The sequence below is a fragment of the Leopardus geoffroyi genome, chromosome C3 (assembly GCF_018350155.1).
Source record: "Leopardus geoffroyi isolate Oge1 chromosome C3, O.geoffroyi_Oge1_pat1.0, whole genome shotgun sequence".
Taxonomy (NCBI): Eukaryota; Metazoa; Chordata; class Mammalia; order Carnivora; family Felidae; genus Leopardus; species Leopardus geoffroyi.
The window spans coordinates 58018211-58029694 of record NC_059338.1 but is presented as its reverse complement, the minus strand read 5'-3'; the positions used below and the strand labels follow the sequence as shown (position 1 = coordinate 58029694).

The following is an 11484-nucleotide window of genomic DNA, read 5'->3' as shown; positions in this document are numbered from 1 at the left end:
TTGGCCATTTTACTCTTGAGAAACATTTCCCCTTATGGAATAAATCGGATTATGTGAAAAGACAACTTTCAAGGGAGTACCTAGCACTCCGCCAGTTCTAAGAAATTTCAACTAAAGGCTTTAAATAAGGCTAAAATAAGATTAAGAAATGATCTGTATGCTTCCATTATTATTTCATTCTTAAATGGCCAACTCTTCAAGTCTTGATTTTTCTCTCCCCTTGCTTTGCCTTTGTAATTCTGTCATTTTGATCTATAAGAAGATTAACTTCAGAAAACAAGTTTCTTTTGGTATGTTAATTTCTATAGAACAAGACTCCATCATCTTTTTTTTAACTTAAAGTTACCCTCACCATTGTTAAGAGGTGAATGAGTATCTCTTGACTACATCTCAACAAAATAACAGAGTGTTTTAACAGTGACCGAATTAGGTATTCGATATTTTTTTTGTTGTTATTTAGGAGTGAGTTTTTCAGGAGCCATTGAAGATGGCCCTTGGTATGCAACATGGCTATTTATTTACTTTTAGAGTCACAGCTTAAGATGGGAAGTAAAGAATCCATTATGTATCTTAAGAGAGTGTAAGAGCACCCGGATGAAGGGTGGGGATAGGCTGAACTGTGTTGCCATTAGAGAGGGGAAACTATAACATTTAAACTGGTGCAGTCTCTCTGGAAAACAGTGGGGAGGTTCCTCAGAAAATTAAGAATAGATCTACCCTATGACCCAGCAACAGCACTGCTAGGAATTCACCCAAGGGATACGGGAGTGCTGATGCATAGGGGCACTTGTACCCCAATGTTTATAGCAACACTTTCAACAATAGCCAAATTATGGAAAGAGCCTAAATGTCCCTTAACTGATAAATGGATAAAGAAGATGTGGTTTACGTATGCAATGGGATACTCCTTGGCAATGAGAAAGAATGAAATCTGGCAGTTTGTAGCAACATGGATGGAACTGGAGGGTATTATGCTAAGTGAAATAAGTCAGGCAGAGGAAGACAGATACCATATGTTTTCACTCATAGGTGGATCCTGAGAAACTTAACAGGGGCGGGGGGGGGGAGGGGAAGGGAGGAAAAGAGGGAGGAAAAAATTTACAGAGAGGGAGGGAGGCAAACCATAAGAGACTCTTAAATACTGAGAACGAACTGAGGGTTGGTGGGAGGTGGGGGAGAGGGGAAAGTGGGTGATGGGCATTGAGGAGGGCACCTGTTGGGATGAGCACTGAGTGTTATATGGAAACCAATTGGACAATAAATTATGTGCAATATAAAAAAATAAAGAAAGTGACATAATTCAATATCAGTGAATCTTTATAGTGCTCCCTTCCCTGTTCAGGGACTGGGTTGGGGCTGGGAAAGAAGGAGAAAATTTCAGCCTCTACTGTTCTTTGGTACCACTGAAGCGTGAGGCATGAGTAGGTGGCCCAGGTTGAGCAGACACAATGCAGAGTCCATGGCTAGGAGATCGTGGAGCAGAGAGCTACAAGAGATGGAGGGCTTTGCCTGATTACAGGAAAAGAAAGCCCCCTCACCGCTGTCAAGCACCCCCCAACCTGGCCGCTGCCTATTCATCCTTCACACTTCATTTCGTCCTTCACCGTCTACAATTCTGTCAAGCTTCTCTCTTCTGCGTTAAAGTGGAAAGACCAAACCAGTGAGGAAATCGGGTGTATACAGAGGTGGAGGCAAGCAATGGACAGTGTGAAATCCCTCCAATCATCTCAAACGTTCAATAAAGTCCACCACGCAAACAACTGTCTTGTAGGTGCGAAGTTTCGGGTGGTTGAAGTTAGGGTCCACACTTCAGGCAATGTGATGCAGGAACGTGACATATGGAACAGTAAGATGCAGCCAGAGGTGAAAAGGGAGAATGTCAGTATTGTCCTAACCCCCCTCCTACTCCTTCTACCTCCCTCCCTCCATAAAAAATTATTTTGAAAGGCTCGGAAGGGACTCAAGGCTACCATTACTTCTAGGTTAGGATTTGAATCGCTCTTACTTGACTCTTGATGGACAGGGTAATTCAGCGGACATGCGGCCCACAGAGTTATTTCTTGAGATCTAACTCTCTTAGGCTCTGCATTCCTTGAAGGCAGAGATTTGGAGATAACCTGTCTCAGATTCCCCAGCTCTTGCTTGCTAAAATGTATACACATGCTCAATGTTGTTGCAGTTGAAGGGAGGGAGGGAGGAAGCAATAGAGGATTATTCCCTTAACTACGTGTTTTGACTCCCAAGAGCAATTCTCAAGCTCTAAAAATACTACTTTAGCATCTCATATGACAGGAATAGGTATGAGAAAAGTGCTCCGTAAGTTACTGATGACTGATGTCAGAAGTTCTCCTCAGCTAGGCAGATTTGCACAGACATAGATTATTCCTGAAATTAACTGGTCTCGAGTTAGAAAAAGTTGGCTATGACAAAAATAAGAACGTTAATGTTAACGAAGACCTCGAACTAAAGCCCGAAGAGGCCTTGTCATAACTTACTTGGGTGTTGATAGCCTTTACCGTGACAAATCATCCTTGTGACATTAGAGAGATTCGGAAAATAGTATCTTACGTGCAGACTATTTTATGGCTGGGATGCACAAGCGGCCTTGGGAGAGGTTGAAATTGTGCTAGGACCTACCTGCAGAGCAGCTCGCAGAGCTACAGTGGACCTTTGTCATTGCCTGTGGGTGAACGATATGACCCCAGTGGAGTGCCCTATACCCAATGGGAAGTATTCATCGCAAAACACTTCTAGACGTGAAAATGGCATCAAGCAGCTCACTCAGTAGTATGGCCCGTACTCTGAGATCATTGAGCTCAAGAAGGAGAGTATGGATTCGTTGCGACGAATCGATGGAGGCAGCTGATGTCAAAAGAAATCCAAGACTCAACTGCCACCACACCTTCCATGGCATTATGTTCTATAGAGACCTTCACATTAGCCAACTAGGCTAAGACGAGCACATGCCTATGACGATACCAAGGTCACCCTTGCCAGAGTTGTCCCTGCGCAATGACTATTCTTAAAAAGCAAGTTGATAACCAATTGGTTATTACCTTCTTTGTCAGTGACCAAATTTCACTCGACGAAAGAAAAACTGGGTGGCCATGACATTTTTCATCTGGTTCCCTCGTCACAACTCCGCGTGTCTCTAGCACCTACAAACCCTGGACCTGATCCAGACGACCTCCGTATCTCCGCTGCCTGTGGTAACCTGGATTGTTCTTTTTTCTCCAGCTGCAGTGTGTCCCCTCTCTCCTTCTGTCCCCTAGCCACCAACGCTTCTTCGTTTACTTGGGTCCGACTCAGTCTTCAAAGAAGGTCCAGTCTTCCCGTCACCTCTCCGGAATGCCCTCTAACCTTCTGCAGCATCTTCACCGTGGCCTGATTATTCCCTCCTCTGCCCGCGAGCACCATAACTATTCATGCCGCTTACTGGTTACTTGATAGCAGGTACCTCAGCTTGAAGCCAGGTGACGACCCCTGCTTTATGATTCCCAGCTCAACTCTAAGGCTATGCCCACTGGGACCGTGGGAATCTGATTATGGTAGGGGAACAAGAATCCCAAGGCAGTTGCCCCTTCTATGCTACCAAACGCATCCGGTTTTTCTGGCGCGCTGCTTAGAAACTAAATTTTGTCTGACTCGCAGCCAATCCTTTTTCTGGGGAGAGGAGTAAATGACGGTTTCAGCCACCCATCTCTCGTCGTTCCTACTTTTTGTTAAACCCATTATTACCCATAACCAAAATTGAGCTCTGCAAAACCTAGCGGACTTCACGTAACTGTTGCCAAGCCCGAATTGTTTTAGCCTAGCTAGAAAACTCATTTAAGAAAACTCGTTTTAGACCATAGGATCCTGAAGCTGGAAAGGAAGTTGGAGATTCGTGATTTCAAGTCTTGGTTTCAATGCAAGGGGAAACTAAGGCTCTGAAAGAGTTTAGAATGTACCCAAAGCCCCCAAAGGCTACGGGGCTAGAATCAGACTCAGTGCAGGGGCCTCGGTTCCAGTCTAGCATCGCGCCATATGCCTGTCTGCAACTGGAGAATTCCTCTGGCCAGTGTACCCTCCTCTTCTCCTTTCAGGGAAGGTTGTCTCAGTTGGCAGGGTCTTGAAATTGCTGACAAGCCAAACGCGTGTTTTTCTCCACCGCAGGTCCCGACAAAGAGCCTCAGGGAATCCCGGAGGCCGGAAGGTGGAGGAGAGAACACAGACTCTATAGTCAGCCAGCACTGTGAGGCTCTTCACGCTTCGCTGCAGAGTCAGACGGATTCAATGGGATAATGCAAAGAGCCTTCCACACACAATAGGTCAAGAAATACCAGCAACTAACGGTGATCATCAGCAGGGCACCAACCTTCTGGAACTGAAAAATAAATAACGGTGGTTAAAATAAATGTTTTTTTTTTAAATAAATGTGCATGAATAGTAATAAAAAATGGAAAAGTCTAGCTTAGAGGCTTGTTTATTCTCTCTGGACACTAGCCTTTTGCTTATTCCACCGTAAATTGAGAATGGGTAAATGTTTCACCATGGACACAGCTGCATATGCTGAATATAGATTTTCCAATGCTTGATTTTCCATTAGAGTTTACTTTTCTGAGCATAATGCTTGAGGGGGCAGCCTGACTAATGCATTATACCATTTGTGAGTTCGCTTTTTAAAGCTGAGTTTATTTATTTTTTATTTATTTTTTTAACATTTATTTATTTATTTTTGAGACACAGAGAGAGATGGAGCATGAGCAGGGGAGGCGAAGGGGGAGAGAGAGAGAGGGAGACACAGAATCCAAAGCAGGCTTCAGGCCCTGAGCTGTTCGTTAGCACAGAGCCCGACGCGGGGCTCGAACTCACGAACCTCGAGGCCATGACCTGAGCCGAAGTCAGACGCTCAACCGACTGAGCCACCCACGCGCCCCTTAAAGGTGAGTTTAAAAGATGGGAAGTGAGATTTAGGAGCCAAAAGAATGAAGAGACTTAAATAGCAAGAAAACTGTAACCCTGCGGCCCCAGATTATTCTCAGGTATTAAATGGACAATTTTTCAAATTCCTAATTTATCTTCATCTTTGCCCTTCACTGACAAAAAAAAATTATTTCCATAGGAAAACTAACTGGTTCCTTATTTGCATAACAACGCCATAGGCTTCAGTGACTGCACTGTCAACTTCTTGGAAGCAAAAGAAGATACGAAGTTTTCAAACATGGAGAAATGGAAATAATAGTGACTTTTGAGTATCTGCTTTGCACCAGGTCCGCTACTAGGTGATTTTGAATGTATGTATTTGAATTGAACATATTTCTAAGCCATTACCATTGCATGGTGAGTATCATTAACCCATTTCACAGATGAGACACATAGGGTCTGGTTGACTCACCCAAGACCACAGGGATGCTAAGGGTTGGCGTCGTGAATCGAACAGCCACTCCCCAGCCATGCTGGCTACACGATGCTGCTGTCCTTACAAGACTCAACGGAAATATATCTAGATTCAGAGTCAAAAGCTGAGGTGCGGGGCCCCGATCATTACTTGTGAGTGTTTAGAGCTTAGTCAAGGCATGCCGCTTTCTGGGGTTAATTTCTTCATCTGTAACATGAGAAGACTAACACCTTCTTCACAGGGTGTTAGGACGATTAAATGAGCTCCTGTGATCTGTGAAAGTGGTTTTTCAGCTGCCAAAAGCCATCAAAAGAGAGGTGTTTGAGAGGTGGGAATGCTGTCCTTCCCCGCCTTGACCCACAGTCGCCCACTCACCTCTCAGAACTACCATGAGGAGTCACTGGACGCTAGATGTCAACATCAACGCAAGCCCATGTGGCAGCATCGAAATATGAATTAAAAAAATTTTTTTTTAATGTTTTATTATTTTTGAGACAGAGAGAGACAGAGCACGAGCACGAGGAAAGGAGGGGCAGAGAGAGAGGGAGACACAGAATCCGAAGCGGGTTCCAGGCTCCGAGCTGTCAGCACAGAGCCCGATGCGGGGCTCGAACTCACGGACCGCGAGATCACGACCTGAGCCGAAGTCGGATGCTCAACCGACCGAGCCCCCCCAGGCGCCCCCGGAAATACGAATTTTTAACATTCTAGGAGCTTTGCAAAGCTCAGCCACTAAATACAATAGTTCTTACAAACTTAGTCTTTCTAAAGTAACTAGCGTAACTTTTCGGAGTTGCAGGAGCTCGGAGAGTATCTTCAGACTCTGGTTTGGGAAGTGAAGACTCAAATAGGACAGTCTTTAATCGAATGTGCCCCATTAGATCTGTGAAGAACCACAATAAGTGGACTCAAACCTTAGTTTTGCGGATGAGTAAAGGGAGCCCTAGATACACAGCCAGGCAGTAGCACGGTTGGGACCGGAACTCAGGTGTCCTGACTCTGAGCATGCTCTTTCTCTGCTGCCTTCACTGTTCTTATAAATTCACTCAAACTGCTAGGAATGCCACTGACAACAAAGTTAGCGACAAAGTATTAGCATTCGGCCCACAAGTACAGATCTAGGTGGGTTTACACCTACTGTGTGACCTTGGAAAGGTGGCTTCAGATCCGTGCCTCTGTGTCCTTATCTGTAGAATGACTTATAATAATACCAACTTCACAGATTATCCTGACGCTAGTAGATGAAAAGGTCTCAGCACAGTACCAGCAAGTGCTCAGTGCTCGTCAGTTACTGTATAATCCTTGATGAGCCATGTCACAGAACTCCCTAATATGACTCCCTGTGCCCCCCATCTTCATGGTGGTCCCCCAAACCAGCAGGAAACCCTACCAGGAGACAGCCTGGATGTAAGCTGGGCAGACCCTGTTAGTGGTCAGTCTGCTTATTCCCATTTTATCCAGTTTGAAGCATTCATCACGTGAGGGGCTAAGACTAGGTTTGGAAAGAGGAGAGGAAGTGAAATGCTCATTCTGAGCGTGGGAGCCTGAGTCCCCATAACTTCCTCTACAAATGGGGATGTTAATACCCATTCTTCTCCACCTTGAAATACTCAAAGCTGTCCGTTTCGATAGAAAGGTGTGTTATAAACCATTCGCTGCGATACAAATTTAAAGCAAAGAGAAGAAATGATAGTGTTTCATCACAGGAAGTGTGGTTACTAAGCCACGGTCTCTTGCTTGAGTGGCTTTTTACTTCCTGCCTTGCCCTCAGCGCCTGGGGGATTTGGTTTCAGAAATAATGAGTTAGCATTCTATTAATTACGTCTGATCTAATGGCCATGAACCCGAGCGTTTGCTCACCTCTAGCAAGAAAAACGTAGTCCTTCCCTAAGGACATGAGATCCTTTCTAAATAAATTACGAAAGCCTTTTCAACACCCTGCTTGTGCTTTTGACATAGTTGCTTCGATTCAGGATTATCTTAAAGCCCTGCTGGCCAGCTACCTGCTTTGTGTACTGTCCCAGTAAGTTACCCTCTGATTTCATGTTTCTTTCAAAAGCGTCAAAGCACTAGGCAAATATTACTCATCAAACGAAAGGGTTTGATGATGTCCTGCTAAATTTAGCCTTTTTTTTTTTTTTTTCTTTTGTGGCTCAGTCACATCTGTTCTCAGGGATCTGCCCTACATGAGCTGTGGGGACTCTGGGCAGAAGGGACACAGTAGAGCTTCCGGGGGGCAAGTCGAGGGCTCTGGAGCTCTGTTTCTGGCCGCCTACACCATTCAGTATTTCCTTTGCCCTTGCTCCTTCCATTACCATCACTTCCTCAGAGTTGTCCTGGACCAGGCATCTGTCTGCACCTGCCGGGAGCTGTAATACTTAAGGACCCTAAGTGCAGGGCCCAGGAGTCTGCATTAGCTAAGTGCGCTGGGGTCTAACTAAATACAGTTTCTTTAGGTTCAACCTGAGGAGCCTGTGGTCAGCGTTGGCCTCAGCCTCCCCCCCACGCCCACGCTTTCCTGCCGCCCACGGTCCGTGACTCTGTGCTGGCTGATGTGGGACCATGAGTTAAAAGTAGCTGCCCGTAAAGTACTCTCACTGTCACCGTCCCAACCGTGGACGGCTACCCTCTCTTTCCTCCCTCCCCCCACGGGGCCCCCTACTTCACAAACCCACAAATCCCAATCCCAGGAGCTTGTTCCTCCGGGAACAGCTGGCCAGGTGGAGGGAGAAAGGAGGTAGCAGAGAGGCTCCAGCATGGTCTCCTTTCCAATGGTTTCAAACCCAATGGGGTAAAAAAAAAAAAAAAAAAGAACAGTTGGAGACTGACCAGCTTTTTATCACTCCGCTTGCCCGGTGAATGATCTCTGCTGATACTTCCTGCTTCCAATTAATGAAGTGAGAATCGGAGGGCCCAGGAGCTAAAGTGACGATTGTGTGGCTTCAATGGCAGAGTCACTTTCACAAGAACCAGAAGTAGACGGGCCCCACAGCACCGATCAATGTGCTAATATTTAATTGGTTAAAAATAAACATTTGCCAGCCCTCAGGTGAACTACACCTTGCCTAATCTTTTTCTCTTTCCTGTTTGTCAATATTTCATGAACACTAACTTTTTAAAAAAAATTTTTTTTTTCCTAATTTTTGAGACACAGAGAAACAGAGCATGAGCAGGGGAGGGGGCAGAGAGAGAGGGAGACCCAGAATCCGGAGCAGGCTTCTTCAGGCTCTGAGCTGTCAGCTCGGAGCCTGGAGCCCGTTTCGGATTCTGGGTCTCCCTCTCTCTGACCCTCCCCTGTTCATGCTCTGTCTCTCCCTGTCTCAAAAATAAATAAAATATTAAATAAATAAATAAATAAATAAAATAAAACAAGCAATATCGATAACAAATAGAGGGGCACCTGGGTGGCCCAGTCGGTTAAGCTTCTGAATCTTGATATTGTCTCAAGTCACGATCTCACAGTTCATGGGTTCAAACTCCACGTCAGGATCTGGGCTGACGGTGCAGACGCTGCTTGGGAGTCTCTCCCTCTCTCCCTGCCCCTATCCCACTTGTGTGCATGCTTTCATAGGAGTGCTCTCTTGCTCTCTCTCTCAAACTAAATAAATAAACTTTTTTTTTTTTATTTTTAGAGGCAGTTGAAAGCACAGGCTTCCAATGGAAGACTAAGAGGTTCAAAAGGGACTCTGTCATTTCCCATCTGTATAACTTGCGACAGGTTATTTAACATCTCTCTTTCTTCATCTGTAAACGTGAGTATTAGTGGTCTCTCAGGCCTGTTTTGAGGATATGATTTTACACACACACACACACACACACACACACACACACACACTACCGCATGTAAATAACATATCTATATAACATACAATGGATCCATATATGTTACATACGTTATATCCATGACGATGTATATACCAAAACACCTAAGATATTTAGTTGTGTCTGCCTCTATTTATTCAGTCATTCATTCAAAATTATTCTCCACCCAGAGCCCGCTCTATGCTGGCCTCTGTGCAAGTCCCGTAGGATCTGGAAGTTACCCAGATAGACAAGTCCCCCCCCCCCCCTCGGAAACGCTCCAGTTTGAGACAAGAGAACGGGAGCACTAACAACAATGAAGGGGCGCCTGGATGGCTCAGTCAGTTAAGCGTCCGACTCTTGATTTCAGCTCAGGTCCTGATCTCAGGGTTCATGGGGTCAGGGTCTACGCTGACAGTGCAGAGCCTGCTTGGGATTTTAACCCTCTCTCTCTGCCCCCTCCCTGCTCTATAAATAAATAAATAAAAATGTAAAACACACACACACACACACACACACGCACACACAATGACAAATGGTTGCTTGCTACCCAGGGCTGTATCCTCAGCTCACGCACGGAAAGTAACTCCCACCAATTAGCTATCTCAGTGCTAGGACTCCAATTCCCTTCATTTAGCCAGAGCTATTCCCAAAGGCAAATCTGCCTCCTGCCCGTGGGAATGGGCAATTTAATTGGGAAAGCCTAGCTGTTTTCTCTCATTGAAGAAGGGCTTAAGGATCCCAGGCCCTTGCATGCTATAAAAGGATCGCATGCCATCGCATAAAAATGTCCATAAGAGATTAAAACATTAAAACTCAAAGCAGCGTTAGAAAGAAGAGTAGTGGCATAACTTCATTTACTTTTTCATTCTGCAATGGTTATTGGACACGTAAAATGAGCCAGGCACTTAGAGCAAAAGGAACGCAATGGGGAAGTGTGGAATGGTGAAATGGTTCTACTCTCCAGACTCACCAGGCCGGCGAAGGAGACAGACCAACAGACAGATGGCTAAAAATAGGTGCTGTGATAGGTGAAATTACTATAGGGTAGGCTATAGTCCTATGAAACCATAGGGGGATGGAAGAAAGAGAAAGAGACTGTGCAAGACCTAGAGATAACATGTACAAAGGCCCTGAGGTGGGGGCACACAAAGAACATTCCCAAGACGGAAAGGAAAATGATGGCGTATACCTAAAACAGAAACTAAAACCTGGGATATGGCAAGAAATCAGTCTGGATACGTAGGTGGGAGGTTTAATATGCTTCAGGCCTCATTCTTCTCATTCCAAGACAGGAAAGTTCTAATGGTAGATGTAAAATCCTTACTGACTTGAGGGACACTGAACTTCACCCCCAATCCCAAACGGGTGCCCTGAGACCCCTCACCCCACTGCAGCCGTGAAGAGGGGCAGCTGCTTTTCATTAACGAATCTGAAGGAATAATGCAGTCTGAGTCAGTGTTTTCTTTGACAGGCTTTCTTTGCAGATCGATTTTTTCTCCCCAACAAGGCACGTAAATCCTCATCAAGAAATGGATCCCAAGTTCTTTTTATTTTTTTTTAAATAGTTTACATTTATTTATTTTGGAGAGACAGGGTGAGACAGACCGTGAGCAGGGGAAGGGCAGAGAGAGAGGGAGGCACAGAATCCGAAGCAGGCTCCGGGCTCTGAGCCGTCAGCTCAGAGCCCGACGCGGGGCTCGAACCCACGAACCGTGAGATCGTGACCTGAGCTGAAGTCGGACGCTTAACCAACAGAGCCATCCAGGCGCCACCCCCCTGCCCCGCCGCCGTTTTTTAAAAATATTTTACAGGGGCGCCTGGGTGGCGCAGTCGGTTGGGCGTCTGACTTCAGCCAGGTCACGATCTCACGGTCCGTGAGTTCGAGCCCCGCGTCAGGCTCTGGGCTGATGGCTCAGAGCCTGGAGCCTGTTTCCGATTCTGTGTCTCCCTCTCTCTCTGCCCCTCCCCCGTTCATGCTCTGTCTCTCTTTGTCCCAAAAATAAATAAACGTTGAAAAAAAAAAATTAAAAAAAAATAAAAATAAAAAAAAAATAAAAATATTTTACATTTATTTATTTTTGAGAGACAGGGAGTGGATTCCAACTTCTTGAGGAGAAAGACTCCTTCCCTGAAAAAAGGCCAAGATATCCAAAGAGGGGAATTGGTTCTTCCTCGGCGTTTGAATAGTTTATGTCACTTGTGGCCAACAAGGACAGGGGGTACAATAGTAGGAATGCCATCAGTCAGATTCCAGGACAGGCCCCCTGCCAGCAGGTGACTGATAATATGGATCTGGACAA

The 11484-nt window shown here is 45.5% G+C and overlaps 1 long non-coding RNA gene across 1 annotated transcript; it reads right to left on the bottom strand.

The window, feature by feature from the left end:
- Positions 1–1299: 1299 nt before the first annotated feature.
- Positions 1300–8413, bottom strand: LOC123585159. Its single transcript, XR_006705955.1, has 2 exons — positions 8210–8413; positions 1300–4366 (listed from the first exon to the last, which is right to left on the bottom strand). It is a non-coding gene; the product is annotated as an uncharacterized LOC123585159 (long non-coding RNA).
- Positions 8414–11484: the final 3071 nt, after the last annotated feature.